The sequence below is a fragment of the Nomascus leucogenys genome, chromosome 15 (assembly GCF_006542625.1).
Source record: "Nomascus leucogenys isolate Asia chromosome 15, Asia_NLE_v1, whole genome shotgun sequence".
Lineage (NCBI taxonomy): Eukaryota > Metazoa > Chordata > Mammalia > Primates > Hylobatidae > Nomascus > Nomascus leucogenys.
In genome coordinates this window covers 71,887,769-71,914,811 of record NC_044395.1, presented here as the reverse complement: position 1 = coordinate 71,914,811, position 27,043 = coordinate 71,887,769, and positions in this window count along the sequence as shown.

Genomic DNA, 27,043 nt, shown 5'->3' with positions numbered 1-27,043 from the left:
GTCCCAGGTTGTGTCTACACAACCTATGCCTTCAGGGCCAGTGTCTAGACAACCTGCATCTCAATAATCCAATCTGCATACCATGCTTTTGTAACTCCTGTATATGAAGTTCATATCTCTACAATCCAATTTCTGTATACTCTATGTCTCTTTAACATTTGTCTCTACAATGTATCTGTACACTCCATGTCTGTACAACTCCCCTGTATAAAATCCTGTCCTGGGAAGCACATATCCAAACAACACGCTCATGCTGTCACATGGGTTTCTGCACACAGCATGTCAGGGCAGAGAATGGATGACCAACCAGGAGGAGTTTTGCTTGTGACTCATCTTGAAAAGAACGCCTACCTCCTCAATTCATACACCAGGATGGTGACTGCAAAAGCCATCTGGGTTGTTCCTCCAGAAATGGCTCCTTTATCTCAAGACTTCATAAAGATAAGAAAAAAGTTAAATGAGAAGAGCTAAAAACCTTACTGCGAAATAGCATGAAAAAGAGATTCTCTATTATGTTTTTGAGGTAATCAAATTCACTATATTTTACTTGTAAAATAAACTTTGAAAAAAAAACCTATCTCCAGCTTGCTTCTCTTTTAAAGTAGTTTACATTGTCCATTTATACTAATTGAGTTAATTGGCACAATATCAGTGATGTCATCATCACAAGGGTTAAGGTTAAGGTTAAGGTTAGGTAAGGTGAAGATCAAATTTCTGCAGAAAATATAGTTCACAACTTTAAACAAGATAAAAAAGGACAGTTTTCTCCAAAAAAAATGAAATACTCTTCATTACAATACATATATTCTAATAAATGTTTCCTGTAACAATTTTAGAGTCTTGAGCTTAAAATTATTGTTTAAAAATTAAACTTTAAAAATGTTTAATATTAAAGGAAGGCTCTTTGTCCATCTTAATAAACAGATTTAAAAACTCAATTTATGATGACAAGATATAGAATAAGCATAGATTTCACTTAAATTTTAAGGCACAAACTATCTAAATCGTTGCTAAGATTTTAGCCATCTAATCTTGTTTCTCAGTGGAATTCTGCTGGCATTTGGGGTTAAGAATATTCTCACCTTGTGTCAGGCTGTCCCAGGCATTGCGGGATATTTAGCATTCTTGGTCCTGTCCACTGAGTACCAAAGACACCCCCCAGTCAATGTGACAACCATAACCACTCCCAGACATTTTCAAACACACCCCACGGGGTGGTACTGACCCCAATTAAGAAGTGCTGGTCTCAACAAAACTTAATTGCTTATCCAGGGCTCTACATTCTCAAAGCAGGGGTGGACAGCTCCTTAAAGTTTTCCTCAAGGTTTTTGTTAAAAACCTGTAGGCTTTGGCTTTAACTTATTTTTTATTGAAATTTTTATTGAGATGATTATAAAGTCACATGCAGTTATAAGAAATAATACAGGGAGAGTCTTTGTACACTATGTCCAGCTTCCCCATGGTAACAAAATGTTTGTTTTGTTTTGCAAGACTATGGTACAATATCACTGATTGACACTGACACAATCCACACATCTTATCCTGATTTCCCATTTTACCTGTACTGATTTGTGTGTGTTTGTGGGGTGGAGGGTGTTTCACACATTGTCATCACCTGTGTTATACTCATGCCTCCACCACACAGTGAAGACATTTCAACACCACCAGGATCCCTCATCTGACCTTTCATAATCACACATATCTTCCTCCCATGCCAACCGCCTTCCCCTAGGTCCTAACTCTGGGCAACCACCAGTCTGTCTCCCAATTCTAAAATGCTCTCATTTCAAGAATGTTATATAAATGAAATCATGCAGTATGCAACCTCTTGGTATTAGCTTTTTCTCTAAAAAAGAAAAAAGAAAAGAAATAAAAAAGAATGAGCAAAAGTCAAGAACAATTTACCTAAAAAAGATATAAAATGCCCCTAAACACTCATGAGAAGTTGTTCAACTCATTATAAGAGAAATGCAAATTAAAACTACATTGAAATGACATTTATCACCTATGAATAATGAGCAAAACTTTTAGAACTTGGCAACACTCTATGTTGGCAAGGGTGAGGAGAAACAGACACTCTTACACATTGCTGGTAGGAATGCAAAATGATACAGCCTTATGGACAGGAATTTGGCAGTATTTAACAACACTATATATGCATTTACCTTTTGTTCCAGAAATCCCACTTCTAGGAATTTACTCTAAAAATAAGCCTGCAAAAATACAAAATTATATATGTACAAGTTTATTCACTGCAGTATTATCTGTCATTGCAAAATATTGGTAATAACCTAAATGCTCATAGATTTATTGAATAAACTAAATTATATCCACACAATGCAGTGCTGTGCAGTTGTAAAAGAGAATGAAGATAAAGCAACATGGAGTAATTTCCAGGACATATTTTGTAAGTGAAAAAGCAAAGTGCAAAAGAGTATACGTAATATTCTATCTTTTGTGTAGGAAGAGGAAATAAGAAAATTACATGTATTTGCTTACTTAGTTGTGAAAGGAAATTGAGAAAAGATAAGCCAGAAACTAATGAGAATGGTTCCCTACAGGGTAGATGGGCTGGTCTCAAACTCCTGACCTCACGCGATCCACCCACCTCGGCCTTCAAAAGTGCTGGGTTTACAGATATAATCAGCCTCCCAGTAGCTGAGACTAAAGGCACACCACACCCAGCTAATTTTTGTAGAAATGGAATTTTGCCACGTTGCCTAGGCTGGTCTTGAACTCCTAAGCTCAAGCAATCTGGCCACCTTGGCCTCCCAAAGTGTTGGGATTACAGGCATGAGCCACCGTGCCGGCCCAGGTCTTCTAAACATTGTTTCTTACAATAATTTGAGGGTTTCTTGAAGAAACAGCTGATTGCAAGTTTGAGCCAAGAAGGACCTGGGATATCTTAAAAGTAAAAAAGTGCTTAAAAAAAAAAAAAAAAAAAAAAAAGAAGCAGCAGCAGCACATCAAAAAACATAGAGGCCAATTCAAGGGGGCTTCTCCTGGCCAAATCTGGGTCAATGCGAACATCAAAATACATAGCAATAATAATGACTTAAAACTCGTTGAAGGCCAGGCGCGGTGGCTCACACCTGTAACCCCAGAAATTTGGGAGGCCAAGGTGGGCAGATCACCTGAGGTCAGGAGCTTGAGACCAGCCTGGTCAACATGGTGAAACCCCGTCTCTACTAAAAATACAAAAATTAGCCTGGCGTGGTGGTGCGTGCCTGTAATCCCAGCTACTTGGGAGGCTGAGGCAGGAGAATCACTTGAACTTGGGAGGTGGAGGTTGCAGTGAGCCAAGATCATGCCCTTGCACTCCAGCCTGGACAAGAGTGAAAATCCATTTCAAAAAAAAAAAACTCATTGAATAAAATAAGAATCTATGAGTGTATGCTGATATAATTAAATAAGTGAATAAATAAGTGAGAGATCTTAATAAGCGAATTAAATAAGTGAATAAATAAGAAAGAGTAAGATCTTTCTTTTAGAATTATGCCAACAAATTAATGTAGAAAAAATGATGGAGTTAGATAAATCGCCATTTTGCAATCATCAGTTATTATAGATTCAAGAGTTAAACAAAGTTTATGGGAGGCCCCTGTTTTGGACGAGCCTTCTGCATCAGGACCAAGCAGACCAGACCAAACCAGAATGGAAATTTTGTGCTGAGTGCCATGTCATCAAACTGAACTTTGAAATAGGCAAGTTTTCCAAAAAGCAAGAGATTCTAGTCTACCTGAGTCAGCATAAGGAAGTCCCCTCTGTTTTAACCCCATAACGAGAGCAACTTTGAAACAACCAGTCCACTTTTTATTCTGTTTCTGCTTTCTGCAGCCCTTTTCAGCCTATAAAGTCAATCTCTTCTGCTCAGTTCATTAGAACAGTCATTCTCAATGAGATGTTGCCTGATTCTGGAATGGCAAATGGAAGTCAATTCAATCTTTAAACTAAATTTGTTGTAATTTTTTCTTTTGACACCAGTAAGAATTATCAGTGGATGCTAAAACTAGTGGGTGATGATTCAATAAGGAACAGGATATTTGCCTAGTTTTAAAGTATCTTTCAAAAATTACTTATTAATTACACAGGGGAAAAGAATAACTTACAGTGAGGAAACCTGGAGGACACCAGTGTAACCAAGGGATCAATGCCACCATCACCCATGAGACAAAGCAACCACACGTGCCTTCGAATACCATGTTCTGAGAAGGACACAACATACATCTGTGAGTTTCAAGCTCAAATGCAAGATCTGAATCTCATCATAAGGAAATGTTAGACAAACCCAAACTGAGAGACAATTTACAAAATTACTGACCTGTACTATTCAAAAATGTCAAGGTCAAAAGCTGAGGAAATGTTCCAAATTAAAGCAGACTGGAGAGATATGAGAACTAAATGCAATACTGGATCAAATCTTGGACCGGGGGAAAAAATTGCTATAAAGGCAATTGGCAAAATTTGGATTTGGGCTGTAGATTAGATGACAGCATTTTGTCAGAGTTAAATTTCCCAATTTTCATCACTGTACCGTGGTTATATAACAAAATGTCCTGTTCTAATAAAATACACACTGATATATTTGGAGGTAAAGGAATATAATGCCTACTTACTTTCAAATGGTTCAGGAAAAAAAACATTAATACTTAGAACAAATGATAATGCAAATAGGCCAAAATGCTAACTTGGTGAATCTGAGGGAAGGGTATATGGGAGTTGTTTGTACTATTGCAATTTTCTGTACATGTAAAATTATATCAAAATAAAAATTTACCCGCCAAAATCTTTTTCCACCAGTAAAAGTTTTTCTTAAGTGAAATTCCACCTGGAAGACCAATGTGTCCAACAAATAAACTTGGAGTCATTTGAGTGAAATGGGGATGGTAGCTCCAGAGGTCTGCCCACAGATTCCCCTCCCACTGTCCACAGCTACATCTGAAGGGCAAGGCCATAGCAACTTAGCTGTTCACAACCAGTCCCTCTCCATCAGAGCACTGGATGTGCCTAGGGTGGCATCTCTGTCCTCACCGCTATTCAGAGCCTCTTCCCTGATCACCTCTGCCCTCCACTTTCCTCTGAGTCACGCTCACTGTGCTCATCAGGCCTCTTCCTAATATTTATGCAAATATGTTAATTGCAGAGAATTCTCACACTGTCTGCTATTGCCTAGGGTCCACAACACTCACAAATGTTCTTCCCCAATCACACAGGGCTTCCCAGTTGCTAGTCTCATTTCTGCTTCAGGCTGTAGCTGCCCACATCTGTACTACAGATGGGCTTCAGAAGAAGGAGCGCTTCTTGAAGAAGTCAGTGCACTATGCTGATCCCTGCTATCTCCTCTTGGCCCTGTAAAATACCTCTGGCAGCTGCAGTGGAACTCTTTGGCATTAAGCAAGGAAAAGATACTGTATTCGTTCCTACTGCAACAAACTACCATTATTATGGTGACTTAAAACAACACAAATTTATTCTCTCACAGTTCTGGTAGTACATAGCCCAAAACCAATTTCACTGGACTAAAGTTGGGGTGTTGACAGTGCTAATTCCTTCCAGAGGCTTTGAAAGGAGAATCTGTTGCCTTGTTTCTTTCAGCTGCTGGTGCCTGTCTGTCTTCCTTGGCTTGTGGCCTCCTCCTCCATCTTCAAAGTTCATCACTTCAATCTCTGCTTCCACCATCACATCACCTTCTCCTCTTCTGTGGAATCTCCCTCTGCCTCTCTTCTATCAGGACACTCGTGATTACCTTTAGGGTCCACTCAAAGAACCCAGAATCATCTCCCCATTGCAAGCTGCTTAATCACTTCTGCAAACTACCCTTTGCCATATTATAAAGTAACATTCACAGGTTCTGGGGATTCAGAAGTAGATATTTTTAGGGGCTACTATTCAGCCTACCACAGAGACCTAAATTGATTGCTGCCCAACAGTTTTTCCCTGTTACTCAAATTCCCCAGCCTTTATGATGATTTGCTGTCTTTCATTTAGTTATTCCCCCAGGTGCACTGATTTGAGTTCAGAGCAGCTCATTTGTAACGCAGGCTGCCTTCGTTTTGCTGCTCTGCCGTATTGTGCCCCCTGCCGGCAGGTGACACTACAGAGCTTGTACCCGCAGCCCTCACCTCATACATGCCCATTGTCAAATAAATTGATGGATAGCCCTAGCCCTGGATGGAATCCCCTGAAAGCAACAGAAAGGGGATTGAGCAAGAAGATCCTCCACTGTTTTCCCAGCCTCTGGCTGGGGCAGATTGAGGTCTCCCTGGGAGATCTCATCAGCAACAACCACACTCATAAATCAAAAAGGAACTGAGCCACAGTGCTCCTGGAGAATGAAAGGGAAAAAAGAACATTGGTTCATGTTTGGGCTGATTCTAAACTATATGGGAATGAAAGCTTTGGGGGTGATGAATTTCCCTTTAATGCTGTCACATCTGTAGTCCTGGAGGTTTAACCTCTGATTTTTGACTGTAAAACCAACATTATTTATGCAAAGTTGACACCAGATGTTGCCAGAGAGATATAGCTAAAGTGATAAAAATCTATTTAACAGATTTAGTGAAGCAAATACAAACTAATTAACAATTTTAGAATTGGGATTAAACACTAATTCTTTTAAACCATAAAAACTGAGATGAACAAAAGGAAAAAAAAATCTTCTCCCTCTGAATAACTCAAAGAAGCCATCTGTTTGTCATTGAGAAAATGGCCCAATTGATAAATTTTGAACAAATTCCTACTTTTTTTCTGGATTTGAATGCATTATGGACAGCCAGCCCAGAAAGAAGGCACATAACTCCCTGGCTAATGTGTCAATCTGGGCTTCCCTGAAGCTTCAGAAAACAAGCTATTTGTGTACTGACTCAGAAATAAGGAGGCAAAGACTAAAATGATATCTTTATGAATCCTGCTTGAGGCATATGTTTTTGACCGTTAGTAAGAAACGATGGCCTGAGGTTCCTTCTAGCTTCCTCATGCAGTAGCCATTGGTGAGACACAAGTTCTTCATTAGCATCTCTCAACAAGGGCTGAGGAGCCTCTCTGCTGCCATTCTGAGACTTCCCAAATTAGGCCAAGTCTGAACCATGAAATTGTGGAGACTGGACTTGCTGACCTCCCATCTCCCCACCTGGATGTTCTCAGCCTCAATATGCAGTTTAATTCTAGAACGCAGGCTACAAAATTAATCCCATCCTAATCAGGGTCGGGTGATGAGGAGAAATTCTGTTTACTCTGGTCGCAAATTCAGTTGATTTGACATCAAATCTGTCTGATTGTTGGACCCCTTCTGAGTGGCCCCTGGGAAGAACTCAGATCTACTGTGAGCTACTTGAGGATGGAGATCTTTGCATCCCTTGTGCCTAACCCAGAGGCCTGCATATATAAATGCTCAATTAATAATAAATTACCACTTATTGAGTGCCAATTATGTGCCAGACACTGTGCTATCCCGTTTAGTCCTCTCAATAACACTATGAAATAGATGTTATTATGATCCCTGTTTATGGATAAGAATATGACATCTTAGATTAAGTAATTTGTCTAAGTTCATACAGCTCCTATGTGGCAAGATTAAGTTAAAACTCAGGCCTGTCTAATTCCTGAACTGATCTATAACCACTACACATATTCTGCCATATGCATGTACACAATAAATCATTCATTCACATTTCACTGTATTCTAAAAAAATGTTTGTGATTACTTTACAGAAATACAGCTAGTAGAACTCAATTGGGAGTGTTGAGTTTCAGGAAAGATAAGAGTGGAAAGTCAAATTGTTAAGTGCATCATCAGTCCAAACGAGGTCGGTGGCAGCACTTGGGGAACAATCTGAGGTACTCCTTGAGGTTTGGTCCTTGGACTCTTGAAGCAGGCAAGGCTGTGGACAACTGGTTCCAGGATGCAAGAGAAAGTCCCATCAAGCTGTGATGACCACAGAAAAGTTGGCCAAAGACCATGGAGGGTGAGCTGCAAGTGGACCAAGCCTGTCAACAGGACTTTGGGAACAGATCCCATGGATCTGGTACGATGCTGCCTCATTTTCTCCAAAGTGGGTCAGTGTTTGGAGTCTAGAAACAACATGTTTTAACAACTCAAAATTCTTCATTGGGTTGGGGTGTTATCAAAGCCAGTTACAGCCCATATCCTTTTCATCTGCCCATCCCGTAAAAGGCAACCAAGCTCATGGATTCCTTGTAGTTGTCTGAACGTTTGCTTGGTCAGTGTCCCTTCTTTACTCCAAAAGATCCTTTATGACTAGAAATATGTGCCATTCTCTTGGGACCTCCTAATGGCTATTATCTAAAATTCTCCTGATGATACAGATACACACTCAAATACATATTGGAATAGCATAAACATTTTTCAGACTAGAGTTTCCGGTCTGTACTTCTGGACAATGAGCGGCCAGATTAGACCCCTAATTCCTAAGCCTACCACTGGGCAGGATGGCAAGTGGTCACTATCAGAGAGGCATGGCAGCACCATACCAGATACAGAATAATAGCTGAAGATCAGAACACGAATGAGCAATTAAGTTGCCTCAGTTTGCCGGTAAATCTGAGAACAGACCAACTTGGATGCGATATAGATTAGAGCAGGTAGAAACTGATTTTATCACCCTCTGGCAGTTTAAGCCCCGATCTTTCCCTCAATTCTTGCCCCATATCAGGGAGCTAGTCATGCCATTGGGCTTTTCATGCCAGTATTTCTCAAACTAGGGCCTCTGGACATTTTCTCTGGGTTCGTGAGATTCTGCTGGTTTTTTTAAATTTGTTTTCATATTGATGAAAATATAAAAATAATCAATATTCATATCTTGTGTGTCAACTGGATGACCAACTCAAACCACAGAATTTCTATGTCCACATGTAGATTTGTGTTTATGACAGCATAAGGGTCAAATAGAACTGCTTTAATTCTCTCAGACTAGTGAAAAATGAGTGTGATGGACTTCAACACAATGTGATCACTGACAAGTGAAGAACAAATGACCTCACAGCATCCTGTAGAAACAAAGGTGTCATGATATTTAGGATAGAGGAAGATGGCGGACACGGTGAGTCATCATTTGGCATGCAGCACATTCAGCAGAGTCGTGGCCAACTCACACAAACCTGTGCCATAGCCCCAGGACCATATCCACATGGCAAGAAATGATTTTGTTTTAGCAAACCAACATCATTGATCCTATTAAAGATTAATCTGAATTCTATTGATTTTGTGGATTTGTTTGTATTTTATAAATTCATAAAAGCTTCTCTAAGCTTTTATGTTAAATGTTAACGTTTACACAGTATTGCTTATACTTAAATTTATACATGTGTTATGTTTTTAAGATTATACTTAGTTTAGCATCTGTGTATATTTAAATTAATTATGATAATAAAATTATTTGTCAGCATTGTTTTCTTCTAAAAAGAGACTATGCATCATTCAAGCTGGAAGCACTATTTATTATTCTCTGAATATTACATAATCAATTTCTCTAATACGGTGGCACTTGCCCTCTGTTGGTCAATGAGTGTGTCTAATGTATTCTAATGGTTGGACTAACTTCTTTACTTTGTTATGGCCTCCTTGCATGCTCCTGAAGAATGCTGAAATGGTCAGTAATGTTAAACAGGAGTAGAACATAAAGTCCCAGAAGGTTCTCAAGGCAAGTCCTCAAGAGCTAGCATTTTGTCAGAAGGGAAAAGCAGAAACCCAGCATCAGATCTGGGTAAGACTTAGTTGTACCCAGGCAACAGGACAGTCCAATGCTCATCCCTGGGGTATCTTGATCTCCTCCCACCATAACCATTAAAAACAGGCCTGGAGGACCAAGCCTGCAGCTGAAAATCCACCGGCCCCAGGTGTGAAGTGGCAAAGGCTGAGAGGCAGGACCCAGACTGGTGAATTCACAGATAGATTGCTGGCCACAGAGAAAATAAATTATTTTAGATATAATTAAGTGTAGACAATAAAACACCAAGGCCATCCCAATAAAACATCCCATTACTTCTGACTTGAGCTATATACAAAAGAAGAGAAGCAAGATCCCGTTAGAAGAAATTGTTGACATATTAGAGCTTTGCCCTTAAGCCCCATCCATGGCCCTTTAAATGTGGCCAGCCTGTATGTGGACAGCGCTAGGATCTGAGGAGGGGATGGCACCTGGGACAGAGTGACAGTCAAGGTCAGTAATGCTCGCTCTGGGCCACTGACTAAAACAGTTCCTGCCTGTCCTGAAGCAAATACCCACAAAATCCAAGAGAGCTATATGAATGAAGGAGATAGACAAGCTTTTACATGCAGACACACTAGGTTTATATTAAATACATACACATACTTTTTAATCCCACAAAGAACTATGCTTTCTGCCATTTTTCTTGAAACATACAACCCCTTTTGGGCTATCTTTCATGTGTTTTCATTGTTACTGAAGACATGGATACACACAAATACTTTTTTTTATTTTATTATTATTATACTTTAAGTTTTAGGGTACATGTGCACAAAGTGCAGGTTTGTTACATATGTATCCATGTGCCATGTTGTTGTTTTGCACCCATTAACTCATCATTTAGCATTAGGTATATCTTCTAATGCTATCCCTCCCCCCTCCCCCAACCCCACAACAGTCCCCGGTGTGTGATGTTCCCCTTCCTGTGTCCATGTGTTCTCATTATTCAATTCCCATCTATGAGTGAGAACATGCAGTGTTTGGTTCTTTGTCCTTGCGATAGTTTGCTGAGAATGATGGTTTCCAGTTTCATCCATGTCCCTACAAAGGACATGAACTCATCTTTTTTTATGGCTGCATAGTATTCCATGGTGTATATGTGCCACATTTTCTTAATCCAGTCCATCATTGTTGGACATTTAGGTTGGTTCCAAGTCTTTGCTATTGACACACAAATACTTTTATATCATAAAGGAAACAATAGTGCAAGGGTGCAGCAAAGGATATGGGACACACAGTTTAAAGTGAAGAGATGGTGTGCTGAACTCAACAGCACTTGCTCTGAAAATCGCAGGCCCTGCCCAGGCCCACTGAAGCCACTGCATATGCCTTGCTAAGGCAAATATCAGTTCTGCTCAGCATTAATTCCAGGAGACTACAAAGGGAGCAGAGGATGAAATGATGTTCAAAGGCCATTCATCCTTCAGATTTGGGCCAACCATTCTCCAGTGTAACCAGTTTGCTGCTGGACATCTTTTTCTGTAATACATTTATTAATTAACAACCTATATCAGATAATAGAAGTAGATTCCCAATGCAGAATACCATTACGTGTCTGGGTACACATAATGATGCCGTTCCCACATCTTGGCCAACAGCCCACACTAACACGGCCCTGCTGATGTGGGTATAACAAATTCTATTAAATGAAAAACCCAACATAATGGCAGCTATTAATATCTTCTAATATTAATAGGCAGCATTAATCTTATATAATAGAATCTGTCCACTTACCAAGCACTTCGTTTCACAGCTCTTCCCAATTTCTTTAAGTGTCCTCCCACCACCCTGATCACTATCTGCTGGACACTCTCTGATTTGTCATAACTACCAAGGTGGGGGCTGGAGGGGCCACCAATGCACTAACAGCACATAAAAAGTAACCTCAATTAGGACTCTAAAGCTCTCTTATTCTCTCAGCTACATCCACCCCAAGAGGAGAATGAACACAGGAGACATCCTCTTTAGTATAACACACTCTTGCTATCCTTCAGATCTCAGCTTTGGTGTCACTTCCATCAGGAAGGCTTATCTGCCTGTCTCCTCTACCTCAGTAACAACAACAACAACCGGATTAAGTGTGCTCCAACAAGGTTCCCCAGGACTGTTGGTTTTTCCGTATTTGCCATCACCTCCTGCAGTCTTCTTGTTAGCGGGGGGCATCTCTCCAACCAAGGCATAGAAAGCATTCAATAAATATTGAGTAAGTGGACAAATGACTGAATAGATTTTTAGATGGATTAATGCATAGGTAGATGGGAGGATGGGTGGATGGGTGGATGGGTGGATGGGTGGGTGGCTGGGTGGATGATGGATGGATGGATAGATGGATGGGTGGGTGGGTGGATGGATGGATAGATGGGTGGATGGATGGATGGATGGATGGATGGATGGATGGATGGATGGATGGATGGATGGATGTTCTTTGCCTTTGTTAGAGGTTCTGTCTAAGGAAAGGAGTGTTCTCTGGTATGATGGTTTAAGGGTGATCTTGCCACAAGATGGCACTCATAATTTTCTTAATTTATGGGTTTTATAGAAAATTTTCATGTCAAATTTTAAATTGTCTTAGAATCATTATATATGTTTCACAGCTAATGTAACTTATTTACTATACTGTCCATGTTTCATGTTCCAACACATTTCACTCAATAACTAACATGTTATTTCCTCCTGGAACATCAAAACGACCCTGCAGCATTTTGCTGTGATGTTGGGTGGGTTGCTTTGGGGCTCTGTGAAGAGTGCAGAGAACCAAGTCCCTCGATAGTACAGGGAATCAAGGCACTGTTCTTCTACCGCACCATCTCCAACAACAGAGTCAGCAGAAAAGTGAAACCTTGACTTGAAATATCCATTAACCTTTGAAAACATGAATCTTGCCTTGACAAAATAATAATCTCTTACATTTACACAGTGTTTTATGCCACACAAAACAATTTTGCATCACCAAAAAACAGTTTTTGAGTACTTGAGAACATGCCAGTCACTTTGGATTTAGTAACTACATTTAAACTTCATGCCAACCCTATGAATTATTCCTTAATATCTCCCATCTTACAGATAATAAAATGAAGGTTCAGAGAGGGGATGTGACTCACCAGAATTACCTAGGTGGTAAGTGGCAGAGGTATAGTTCGGACTCAAGTTTTATTTTTAACTCTACATTAATTTGCTTCCTGTTATTTGCTGTGACATAAGCTATTTCAGTGTTAAGGAGACCGTGTTAGACAATAAGGAGGAAAGGAAACTTCCACGTATAACTTCCTGTGATTATGTGCATATATTTACGTGCACATGCATACACACACACACACACACACATAAACTCACCAGCTCTATAAAGGGAGTAATAATTACCATTTTCAAGTAACCACAACATGCTAGGCACAATGCCAAAAGGTTCTTTCACACATCATTTCATTTTATCCCTACCTACTTCTGTGAGAAAGATCATTATCCCCATTTTACACATGTGAAAATTGCAGCACAGAGAGATTAAATGGCTTATGTTATGTCACAGAGGAGCTAAGCACCAGGGCTGAAATTCAAGTTCAACTCCACCTGACTTCAAAGCTTCAGTCCTTTCTGTGGCCACCTGAGTACGGGTGAGGGGTAACTTGGGAATTCTGGGAAGGATTCCTGGAGTTGCCTCTCTACTCTTTCTGCTCTTATCAAACTGCCTATAGTCACCAAAACTTCCTCTGAGCCCTCACATCTTCTGTTCCTCTGCTGGAAATGCCCTCCCCTACAGAGTCTGCCTGGAAAGCGCCTGCCACCTTTGAGCCCCAGCTCAAATACCACTTCTCCTATGGTGCCTCCTCTGATAGCCCCCACCAAATGTATACACACATCCTCATGCCACATCCATTGTCCTTCCTCTAAATCTCACCCTCTTTCCCTATACACACATACACTCATCTTGTCAGTCTTTATAGAATCCTAAATATCCCACTGCATGGTGTCAACTGTGAATGGCCTGAGATTTTTATCTATCTGTAAGCTAACAAATTGACCTGCCACAGACTCACAGATGCTGGCAGAAGACGCAGATGACGTCTTCACTCTCTATCTCTGGCACCTTTAACGATGGCCTGCTCATAGGAGGAATTCTGTCCATGACTGCTGAGTAACTGAGAAAGTAAGTTCAATGCAAGTCCAAATGGTTGATGATACATAGCTATGGATAGACAGGCTGTTGGCAGATCTGTGAGGAGTGAAGGAAAGAGCTGTGAAAAGAAAGGCATGAGCAGTGGCAGCAGGTGGAGTCTGGGAGGATGCAGGTTCCCCTCCATGGACCAGCTAGAAAGCCTATGTCTATTTGTATTTAAGTCTCAAGCTGGAAAATTCGAGAATTAAGCCTAGCACAGTGGCACACGCCTGTAATGCTAATTACTTGGGAGACTGAGGCAGGAGGATCCCTTGAGCCCAGGAGCTTGAGACAAGGCTAGGCAACATAGTAAGACAGATGAAAGAAAAGAAAAAGAAAAAGAAGGAAGGGGAAGGGAGAAGGGGGAAGGGGGAAGGGGAAAGGGGAAGCGAGAGGAAAGGGAAAAGGAAAGAAAAAGAAAATTCAGGAATCAATCTCTCTCGCTCTCGCTCTCGCTCTCTCCCTCGCTCAGACTGCACTGCTGTGGTGCTATCACGGTGTGCTGGCACCTCAAACTCCTGGGCTCAAGCAGTCCTTCCACCTCAGCCTCCCAGGTAGCTGAGACTACAGGTGTGTCCCACGACATCTGGCTAGTTTTTATATTATTTGTAGAGACCATTTCGCTATGTTGCCCAGGCTGGTCTCAAACTCCAGGTTTCAAGCAATCCTCCCACCTTGGCCTCCCAAAGCACTGGGATTACAGGTATGAGCCACTGTACCTGCCTCTCTTTTTTCTTTTATTTTATTAACAAACACTTACACATGGCACTTACTTTGTGCCAAGCACTGGCTTGAAGAACTTTACGTTTATTAACATATATGTTACATCTATGTTCATCTTCACAACCTCTGTGACTGCTGCAGGGAATTCAGTTGAATGTGGAAAAAATGATACCCCCTGACTTCAGGGTAAACACCTCAACTAGTCTGAGGCAGGCTGCAGGAAGTCCACGTGGAGAGAGGGCTGTCTCTTGTTCCAGCCCCCAGTTGCTTGAGTGTTCGCAGGCCTGGCCTAGACTGAGAGGAAGGCTGCAAGAGGACCCCAGCCCCCATTAAAACCAAGAGAGAGCCTACCTGAACCATCTACTCCTAGATTTGAGAGAAAAGTAACTGTTTTGAAGCCACTGCTCTGGTGTGACTTGCTATGCTGCACTAGATGACTGACACAGGCTTGGGTTTCCTTCGAGATGAGTGCTGTTCTTAGCCCCAGAGTCCAAGTCCCTGACCACTATACTAAGGTCCCTCTAGTTAAGCCCATAAAATGAAACTAACTAGATAATCCCATCAACACGCCAGATCTCCAAGTTGCAACCACCTCTACTAAGGATTCCTGCGTGTTTCAAAAATGTCTGCTAATCCTTTGTTGTTTTGGTCATTCTGCTTGGCTCCAGTTAACAATAACTCTAGGGTTGCAGCACTTTCAGCTCTTCCAAAGTATGCACACAAACAAGTTTAAGTGAAGCCTAGAAAGACCTCTAATGCCCACAGCAAAACAAAAATGAAAACAGATGAGGGCCCGCTCTTCAGCTGTATACCTTGACCAGTAGTAAGAAGTCCAAACAACAAAAATGCTGTTGGTTAATGTGGAGTACAGCTATACCACAGAACTTTATTTAAAACATATTTTGGGCCAGGTACGGTGGCTCACACCTGTAATCCCGGCACTTTGGGAGGCCGAGGTGGGTGGATCACTTGATGTCAGGAGTTCAAGACCAGCCTGGCCAACATGCCAACATGGTGAAACCCTGTCTCCACTCAAAATACAAAAATTAGCCGGGTGTGGTGGTGCACATCTGTAGTCCCAGCTACTCGGGAGGCTGAGGCAGGATAATGGCTTGAACCTGGGAGGCAGAGTTTGCAGTGAGCCGAGATTGTGCCACTGCACTCCAGCCTGGGCGATAGAGTGAGACTCAATCTAAAAAATATAAAATTAAAATAAAAACAAAAAATAAAACACACCTTGGGGGGAAAGAAGTATACCTGACAAGAAGATTCTCTAGATCGGGGGTGAGCAAACTACGACCTATAGGCCAAATCCAACTGGCCACTTGGGCTTGTAAATAAAGCCTTATTAGAACACAGCCATATCCATTCACTTATATGTTGCCAGTGGCAGCAGCAGAGTTGAGTCGTTGTGAGAGGCTGTGTAGCCCACAAAGCCAAAAAGACTTATTCTTTACAGAAAAAACTTTGTCAAATCCTGCTTTAGGTAAGAGACATTTTGCTCCTTTTTAATGTTTTAAATGTCTCTCAAATCATTCACCCCTTTCCCTCATTCTTGTTTTTAAATGTTTAATTATGAGATATTTCAAACATACAGACAATACAACTAAATGGTAAATAACTTGCTTATGTACCCATCACTGACATTAAACAGATGTTAACATTTGTCATATTTGTTTCCGCTCATCTTTAAAAAAATAAAAAATATACAGCTAAAGTATCCCTATCTCTTTTTCTTCCCTGCTTCTCCACAGGTTGTCATTTCTTAAAGTTGGAGTGTTTCCTTCCTATTCACGTTTTTGCACATCACTACAAACCTATACAATTTGCTACAGGCTTGTACCGTTTTTCCATAAATACTATCATATCGCATGTGTCTTTTGGCCACATTTTTCCACTCAGTACTACGTTTTTGAGATGTATAGTTATTGACACATGTATATCTAGTTCATTCACTTTCATTGCACATGACATTCCTTTTTATGAATAAACCACAGCTTACATTAACAGTTATGTAACAACATGATGAGAGACAATTCGGTTGTTTCCACTTTTCTCTGTTATCCACAGTGCTACATTCAATATCTTTGTATACATCTCCTGTTGCACAAATATATGAGTTTCTCTAGGGCATGTTCCTTTGAGGAATAGCTGGTCAACAGGTGGGAACATGATAAATTATCTTCCATTCACCCTTCCAGAGTCCACTTTCCACTCATTCCCATCCTGCTCTGGGCCCTCAGAGCTGAATAGTGTGGACTAACCAGCTGGCTCCCTTGCCTTCTGTCCCCTTGTGTTGAGCCAATGCAGAAGACCAATGGGAAGCAATGGGAAGTTGGAAGGTGGAGGAAAGTGCAATCGGGGTACTTATTTCCCCAGTTCCCTCCCCATGGGATCAGTGCAGGCTGGTGAGGCCCCTCTACTGAGGGTCACAACACTCTCTGTCTCCAGGTTCCAGTAACTGCTCCAACAGCTTTGCCCTTCAGGCCTACGGGTGGTCAGGTCCCACTGACACTAATTCCTGGGTACTGCCCCATCCCTTGTGCTTTTCCTGTACCTTGTCCATATCTTTCTAAATAGTCCTATTATTAAACTGCCCACAAATTATCAAATTTGAGGGTGCCAACTGTTTCTGCCAGAGCCCTAGCTGACATGACGTGCATCCTCAGTTTTATAGTCTCTGTAAACTGCTCCCCAAAAGACCTGTATCAACCTGTACCCCCACACATTTGTGTATGAGTTCCTATTTCTTCACATTTTCTCCAAAACTTGGTGTGATCTGATTTATAACTTTTTCCAATGAGGCTGAGCAGGAGCATCTTTTAATATATTTATTGGTCATTTGTAAATTGTCTGCTCATATTGTTTGCCTGATTTTCAGGCTTTTTCTTTTTCTTGATAATGTAAATGAGTCCTTTAGGTATACTGAACACTCATTCTTGTTTGACTAGAAAGAAATCTCCTAATCTGGGTCTGGTCATTTCCCTTGATTTATGGTGATGGCTTTCAATTTGAAGGTAGTCAACATTGTCAATCTTTTGCTGATTTTGCTTTTTATAACTTAAAGTCTTTCCTAACTTATTGCCATAAACATAATCTCTTATACTTTCTTCCAAAAGTTGCATAGTTTTGCTTTTCATCTTTAGCCTATCTGGAGTATATTTTATTCCAGGTATTAGGTGAAAGGTAGGAATATAATTTTATTTTTCCATACAAATAGCCATTAGATTATTGATTAGCCCTCCCTATCTTCACTAATTCATAAGGCCACTTTGCCATATTTTAAGACTCCATATATACACGGGGTTGTTTCTGGGCTCTGTTATTTTGTTCCATGCATCTACTTGTCTATCCCTCTCCCAGTCACACTGCCTTTGTGAAAAGTCTGGAAGTATCCTACCACCTTCCCCCAAATCTGCTTCTTCTTCAAAATTATCTTAAGTGTACTTTCTCACGTGCATTTTAGGTTGTAGACGTGTGGTGTTATTTCTGAGGTCTATGTTCTGCTCCATCATTTCAGTCCCAAAACTCCTCAAACTTACAAGCAACTTCAGCAAAGTCTCAAGATACAAAATCAATATGCAAAATCACAAGCATTCCTTTACACCAACATTAGGCAAGCAGACAGCCAAATCATGAATAAACTCCCATTTACAATCTCTACAAAGAGAATAAAATACCTAGGAATACAGCTCTAGCATGCCACCATTATGGTTTTGCACAGATTCATCTAAGGCACATAGGCAAAGTGTGTGAAGTGTGACCACAGTTTGACCTAAATCTTTGCAGAGCACCCTGCCATCCTCCCAAGAACATAGCATGGCAGACAAATACTCCCTATTTTGCAAGAGATTGTCATGAGTCAGTTTCTTATCTGCCTGCCTAGTTCTGGTGAAGCACGAGCTTTCAACCTTAATCATCCCCCACCCTGCTAGAGTACAGCCACACGTTATAAAACTGCTTATCTATAGCCTAGAATTGGTTCCCCCATAACAGAGGAACCTACTGCTCCTATCATCTGTCATCTGGACCCTTTCATTTTGGTGTCATCCTGGGGACAAGGTACATACGGAGCTGACACCATACTGATCGTGCTTTTGCTATCTATGTAAGTAGTAAACTGTAGGTTTGTTTTGTCTTTATCAACCAAATCTAGGCTGTCAATGATGCCTGGAAGCTGCTTCACTCATTGGAATGATGTTGCTAATAGTCTTCTTCATGATTTTTAAAGTTAAAATCTCATTTTCCTTCTAATATATATTTGAGACTTAGCTCTTGTTTTTCTAATTAAATCTCATTAGAGGTGCATCTATCTGATTAGCTTTTTCAAAGAACCAGCTTTAGTTTTATAGATATTCTCTTTGTTTGTTTACAATATATTTTCAGGTCTTTATTATGTTCTCTTTTTTTAGATTTGTTTAGTTCTTTTTCAATTTCTTGCAGTGGACACTTAACTCATTACTTTTCAATCTTCCTCTCTCTAATATTTGGTAAATTTTAAGGGTATACATTTCCCCTAAGTACGTTTCACTTGTATCTCACATGTCTAGTGAGTTATAGAGTTTTGTTTTCTTGTTTATTTCGTTTTGTTTTGGTCATTCAGTTCTAAAAACATTTCTCATCTCAATAATTATTTTTTCTTTGAGTCATAAATTATTTGGAATTTTTAAAGTTTACAAATACATAGAGGATTGGCTGGTTGTCTTTTCATTAATGATGCCTAACTTTATTAAATTGGAGACAGACAATATAGCTGTTTGATAATGAGTCTTCACTTTGTGGCTTAGTGTGTGGTCAAATTTTAAAACTGTTCCAGGTATTCTTGAAAAGAATTTGTATTCTTAAATGATTATGTTTAAAGCTCTGTATATTTCCATTGAATTAAGCTCATTAATTTTGTTCTTCAAATCTCCTATATCCATATTAAATTTTGCCTATTTGGTCTACTAATACTGAGAAAAATGTTAGCCTCCCATTATGATTACAGGCTTGTCAATTCTGTCTTATGATTCTACCAGTGTTGCTCTGTGTATTTTAAGGCTGCATAAAAATTCATAATTATTTTAGCTTCCTGCTTTATTGTTTTATCATTATTTAATAACCCTCTTTTTACTTAACAAAAATAAAACCTGTATTATCTTACTAACATATCTATACTAGTTTTCTTACAATTGGTATTTTCATTTATATATTTTCTTTTTTTAATTTTCCATTTTTATTTTTCATTTTCTTTATTTTCATCATTCTCAGTTCCTATGTTTTTGAAATAACTCCCCTAAACAGCATTTTGTTTTGTAGCCAGTTTGAGAGCTTCTGGGTTTTTTGTTTGTTTGTTTGTTTGTTTGTTTTTGAGATAAAGTCTCACTCTGTCTCCCAGGCTGGAGTGCAGTGGCGCAATCTCGGCCCACTGCAACCTCCGCTTCCTAGGTTCAAGCAATTCTCCCTGCCTCAGCCTCCTAAGTAGCTGGGATTACAGGTGTGCACCACCACACCCAGCTAATTTTTGTATTTTGAGTAGAGACAGGGTTTCACCATGTTGGCCAGGCTGCTCAAACTCCTGACCTCAGGTGATCCACCCGCCTTGGCCTCCCAAAGTGCTGGGATTACAGGCATGAGCCACTGCGCCAGGCCAAGAGCTTCTGTTTTTTAAGTGGTGAGTTTGTTTCATTTGTAATTATTTCATTTATTGATATATTTGTATTTGTTTCTACCTTATTTTATGCCTTCTACTTACTCTAGTTTTTCTTTTTGTTTTCTTTTTTCCTGCCTGCCATTGGATTGAGTTGTATTTATTCCCTCTCTTTCTACCCTCTATTGATTTGTAAGGCCTACCATCTATCAGTTCTTATAGTGGTTACTCTTAATTTTTGAACATGCATACTTATTTTAACAATATCTAAGTTTTATGTACATATTGTTTTACTGCTCTTACTAATAACAATATATTTTAACTTTACTTTTGCTTATCATTTATGTTATTACTGTCCAGTGTTATTTGTATACCATAGGAATTGGTTGTTATTTTTCTTATTTTATACAGTAAGGAGGGATGTATCCTTTGTATATACCCAAAACTGTAATGATTTATTTGCTCATTGTCATTTTTCTACATCCCATTTCTTCCTTTTAGGTTTGTTTTCAATTTTTTCTGAAATGTGCTCTTGACTAGTTCTTTAAGGAAGGGTCAGTTAGTGGTAATTTATACAGTCCTCATCTAAAAACGCTTTTACTTAACCTTCACTCTTGAGTGATAATGGAACAGAATTCTCAGTTGACAGTTATTTTCCCTCAGCTCTTGAAAATAGTCTTTCATTGTCTTCTAGAATCTATTGTTGCAGTTAAGAAGACTGTCATGAATCTAGCGTCCTTTTATTAGCAATTTGTCTTTTTTCTCTCGTTGCTGTTATGATTTTCTTTTTGTTCTCAGAGCTCTGCAGCCCCTCTAATATAAGGCTTTTTTGCAGTAAGTCTCAGGATTCATGGCATTTCTGAATCTGCAGTTCCTTGCCTTTTGTCAGTTCTGGAAGAGTATCAGCTAATATCTCTTTAACTCTTTAAATACTGTCTCTACCCCATTCTCTATATTCTGTGCATTTGGAATTTGGAACTTCATACAACATAAACACACACGCACACACACATGCATGTGCACGCACACAGACAGGAATGTTTATATGAAATTCTTATGTTTACTCTCAGGTGTACATGCGCGCACACACACACACACACACACACACACACATACACCCATATTTTTCCATACTTTTGTCTCTCTGTCCTGCTTTTTGGGAATTTCCTCAGATCTTGCTTCCATTTCACTAATTTGGTCTTCAACTGTATTTGCTGTTTAACAAATCCAATGACTTTTTAAATTTCCAATGATTATAGTTTTATCTAAAAATTATATTTGTTGGCCGGGCGAGGTGGCTCACTCCTGTAATCCCAGCACTTTGGGAGGCCGAGGTGGGTGGATCACAAGGTCAAGAGATGGAGACCATCCTGGCCAATGTGGTGAAACCCCGTGTCTGCTAAAATTAGCTGGGCATGGTGATGCGTGTCTGTAGTACCAGCTACTGGGGAGGCTGAGGCAGGAGAATCACTTGAACCCGGGAGGCAGAGGTTGCAGTGAGCTGAGATCACTGCACTGTATGCCAGATTTACTAATAGAATCGAGTCCTAGCTATTCCTGCAACACTATTCTATGCTCTATTCTATTAGATTTGCTAATAGAATAGAGTGAGACTCCATCTCAAAAACAAAACAAAAAGATATATATTTGTTATTTTAAATTTGCTCATTCTTTCATCTTGATAACGTTAAAAATCCTTATTATATATTCTTTTTCATATTGATTTTTGGTGTCTTAAACTCTTAGATATCTAATTATCCCTTTTATTACATCTCCTGACTTTTATTCTGGATGGATCATTTCTTCATTTATTTTGTGATTTTTATGGTGAGATAACATATTGTTTCATGCCAGGGTCTCAATTCTAACAGTCTGCCTTAAGCAAGGTCAAGACTGTGCTCTCATCCTACTGTGGATGTTATAACCAAAATTAGCAAGACCAGTAACACACACACACACACACACACACCAGCTACAACCTCAGCTCTGTATTTACTGCTTTTGTTTTCAGTTCCTTCTTCACTTTGGGCCTCTAGGGGATCTCTTTTTTCTTGAAAACTCAGCTATTCGTTCTGAGTGGTTATTATAATACCTTACCCAGCATTTCTAGGTGTTTTTATATGGAAAGTTTTATGCTTTCCTAATCTGCCATCTTGTTGGAACCAGAGGTCAAACTGAACTTACTGGCATGTTGCATGTAATATTTTTTAACTATTGTGAAGTCAAAATTGGGTCATTAGTGAGCAGATAACTGGTGGGGACACATCAGTGTATAAGTCATGAAATTACACGTGTGAACTTCAGCATGGTTTCACAGAAATACCTTAGCCCTTCAAGATCCATAGACATTGCTTTGAATTTTAGCTCTGCAAAAGGTAATACCTATGTGATCTTAGGTAACTTAGGATCTCTAAAACTCAATATTTTCACCTGCAAAATAGAAATGTTCATCTTTCACGGTCACTAGTGATGCCAAACCTAAAAACATGTATTAAGATCTATTTGGAATAAAAATATTTTAAAATTGTATGACACACTTGCATGCCTTCTTCCAAAGAATAAAAATTACTTTACCTTGTCTTAGACACTCGGAGTCATTGCTTCCAGCCTGAGCGACCATGCTGAGAAGGGAAGAGAGGAACATGCATCAGGATGAGTGTGGTCTGTTGGCCTTTTCCCCATACACAGGATGCCACCAATACAAAAGGGCTAGATGACAAGTGACACGAGTCTGCCATGCTACATGCCAGGGCAGCCTCACAGTTAGCATCTGCTCTCAAGATGCTCATACTCAGAAAAAAGTCAACCATGGAAATATAAGAACAAGTACAAAGAAGTTTCCTCCAAGACCTTTCTATACATCCTCTCAAGAATTTTCACAACAGCCCTGAGAAAATTATATTACGCCCATTTTACATATTAGGAAACTGAGTTTCACTAAAGGTTATATGATCAAAATAATTGAGGAAGCCAAAAATGAGACCTTCTTAACTGCTCCACCACCCCTCCTCCGTCAGTCAATTAGGCTCTCCCTCCTCCGCACTCCCAGAACGCTTTGTGCTTGCCCGATATAGCACTTACCACACTGAACTCAGTTTTCGGTTCAGAGTCTATCCCCGCCCTTAGAGCTTCTTGAGGACACTAATTGTCTTGTATTCATCTTTGAATCCCAAGCCTCTGGACAAGGTGACTCTAACAAAGATTTGCTAAATGAAACTCAGATCTATCTCCAAATCCAGTATTCTTTCTTCTGTCCCACACTATCTCCTGGTCGTTATCACAGAAAGCACCAGAGCCCACCTGGAATAGCCCCCTGCCCATTTGCATCTGAATCCATGACTCTCTCCCAAGGTCAGGAAATAGACAAGGCTTTTACTGTGGATAGCAGGAACTAAAGCCAGATCCATTGCTGTGTCCCTCTCCAGGCTGGGCACAGAGTCTGGCATGGGGCTGGGTACCTCTTAGGGAATCAGAAAGCCTGGGTGATTGAAATTGATTAGCCTTTTGATTTGAGGAGCCTCAGACACAGAGCAGTGCTGACTCGGGGAATCACAGCTCCCACAATGACTCACACATCAGGACCTCTTTAATGGGAAATTATGGAGATGTGCTGCCTGGAGCTGTCTTAATTAAGAACAACCTGATCTTGATTGCAGCGTCTGAGTGAACTCCCCTCCCCTCTCCTTTTCTCCTTGACACCAAGAAGCGAAATCTGGCTGCCTTTGACAAGGCTTTCCTTCCCCCAATCACGCTGCTGACAGGCTGTGGTTGGTGACAGTTGAGCTAGATGGGTGTGGCAGCCCTTCAGCCAGCATGAGGCTCCCTAATGGACAACATCAATCAGTGAGTAGCAGAGATCTCGGAGCCTCTATCCTGTCCCAGGTCTCAGGAAAGGCTGGGGCTAACTAAGTCTGGGAAAAGGCAAAACGTAATCAGGTTGGATGTTTTTCTGGCACCCATTCTCCCCACCTCTGTCCCAAAGCTAGTTTATCCTGGAGACTATATTCCAACTAGAAATGAAAGATAGACCCCCTTTACAACCTACCACCTCTGAGCTCCAGCCCCCAACCTAAGGGCAAGCTGGGCCTGAGCCCCCAAGGGAAGGAAGGGTACAGCCATTCTCTCTCCATGCTCATGGACATCCTATTAACCCATTAATGCCAGAGGTTGCAATTTTTTTGAAGTACTGACGTGTGAAAAATCAGACCTTGGCAATGACCTTGAGCAGTAGGAGATAAATAACTCCCAGATGCTTAGCGTTCCAATAATGGAACACTAGGCATAAATGGGTTTAATATACTCAGGGTCCAAAAAGATGACTGGGCTCCAGGAAGGTCTGGCTTCTCAAGCCAACATTCTAAACCCCAGCCCAGAGCCAGATACAACCTGACAATTTCCTGTCAGCCCAGATTCCCTCATTCAGTCCATCCCTGGATTCCCCATCACCATACTCTATCCAGGTGCCACAGCCTCATTCAGCAAACATTTGCTCATGTGTGTGAGGCCCTGACACTCTGTGGCTCCGTATCCTTCTCCCCTCCCTCTCCAAACACACACACACACTGATAATTTTGAAGTCGAGTATTTATTGAACTGATAAAAGAGTTTTCAAAGAAGTTTTATCACCATGTGTGACTCATCTTTTAGTTGGTGGCTTTAGGTTTCTCTTGTCCCCAGCTTCTCAAGAGAGTAATTAATAAAGCACAAACAAACACTTAAATCATTTGGGAACTCACTATTTAAATGCTCTAAGAGTGAGCTTCATGTAATGATACAGCCATTCCTTAAATCATCTGTGGGCAAAATCTCCTTAAACAGGAAGACCCTGGGATAGAAGTCCCACTTGAATGAATAGGGCTGTTAAACCTCACCTGACAGGACAAGATGGGGGATAGTGTGTATCTACTCTCCATATATCAGCTGCCCTAACTTGTTCACAAGGGCTATCGGAAACCTTAATCCTAGAAAACACCCCTTTTACCTGAGGCTTGGCTCTGCTTCTCCTACCTAACCCTTTCCAGTGGCTTCGTGTTACCCAGATGAGTAATTATCAGAATGTGGTTCCCAAACCAACAGCATCAGCATCACTGGGAACATAAAAGAAATGCAAAATCTCATGCCTCACCCAAGACCTACAAACCAGAAACCCTAAGGGTAGGGAGGACCGGCAATCTGTGTTTCAAGCAGCCTTCCGGGAGACTCTAATGAGAAAAGCTTGAGAACCACTGCCCTACATAGAGATGCAGCCTTCGCAAGACCTGCAAGGCCCTCTACAAAGACGTTGCTAGCCCACAGGACCCCTTGTGTAAATTACAAAGAGTCTTCTCTGGAAGGATGTGACCACAAGCACACACTTGTGACACAGAGCCAGAGCTGTATTTTAGCCCCACTCGGCCCCCTTGGCTGGGCACCCTCATAAAGTAAACAGCCCACACGGTAAGATGTAGCAGCCCTGCCCCTAGGAACAGACTCTCTGACCCAAGGCTTCACCACTGGCCTCCTCATCCCCTATGTTGCAGCCACTCCAGACACTTTGCAATTCCCTGCACACATCATGGTACTTCCTGCCTCTTGCATGCTTTTGCCCAAGCTAGTCTCTCTACCTAGAATTCTCTCTCCCTTCCCCATGTTTCTACCTAGAAAACTCCTGCAACCTTTAAGACTCAGCTTGGTTGTCTCCTCTTTCAAGAAATAATTGCTGACTGCAGGAGAGTCTGATTCCACTCCTCTCAGCTCCCTTACTGCGCTGTGTTCGCCTCTTACATTGCCCTTACCTTGCTGCATTTTAATTGTTTCCTTGTCTCTGTCCTCCTCAAGGGCAGGATCTGTGTCTGATTCACCTTTTAACACAATATCAGCACAGTGCCTGGCATATTCATGCTGTGACAAAATCTACTGAATGTCAGTTCAGTACCAGAGATACAGTGAAGATTTCACCAGACAGATTGACCTCACAGAGGTAATTCACAGTTAAGGGAATGGTGGAAAGGGAAGGAAGGAAGAAAGGAAGAAGCAAGGCCTTTGCAGAAGTGGTGGGACATAATTGCCTTTCTGGTGATTTGGAATGATTTAGAAGCTGCCTCAAAAACATGATAACTTCCTCCAGCTCTGGGAGGATGAATTCATTTTCTGTAAGGCCCTCTCCAGGTACAGTTACAAAGCCAAAAACGTCAAGACCAGTCCAAAGCAGAAAAAACATTCTTTAATCAGGAGGCCAGTCCTCCTATGGAAGCCTGGCTCAGTACCAGCTACTGAAGGGCCACCTTGCCATCCAGAGTGTTCAGTGCCTTTCCGTAGGGGCTACCACCGGGATAGTGAACAGGACAAGACCAGATTTGAAGTCTTGATGCCTCACCTCCTGCAACTAAGGCTCAAATCGCTTCGTCAAGACTCAAATCAGGTTGGCATGACCCTCCTCAATTGGCAGCTAATCTAATAATAAGGCTTGAATTGCAAGTTTCTGTTCACTGCAGTAATGTAATAATGGGGGTTCTAGTTGAAGCCATTTGACTTCTGGACTAATTTCTACATCCAGTGAGCAATGGCAATTAATAAAATAGGCATTCAGTTTATACACAGGAAAGATGACTTTTCTCAAAAATAAAAGAGCAGGTTTGGAGGTGGGAGGAAAAGTGATAGGGAAGAGGCTGTTGCAATCACCCAGGAGAGAGATGATGAAGCCTGCACGAGGGGAGAAGCAGTGGATGGAGAGGTCATTCTAGAAGGACATAGATGTTTGGGATATAGAACTGGATGTAGGAGAAAGAGAACAAGAGGAAGCAGGAGAGAGGTGAAGGGGTCTGGTCTGGATTCTGA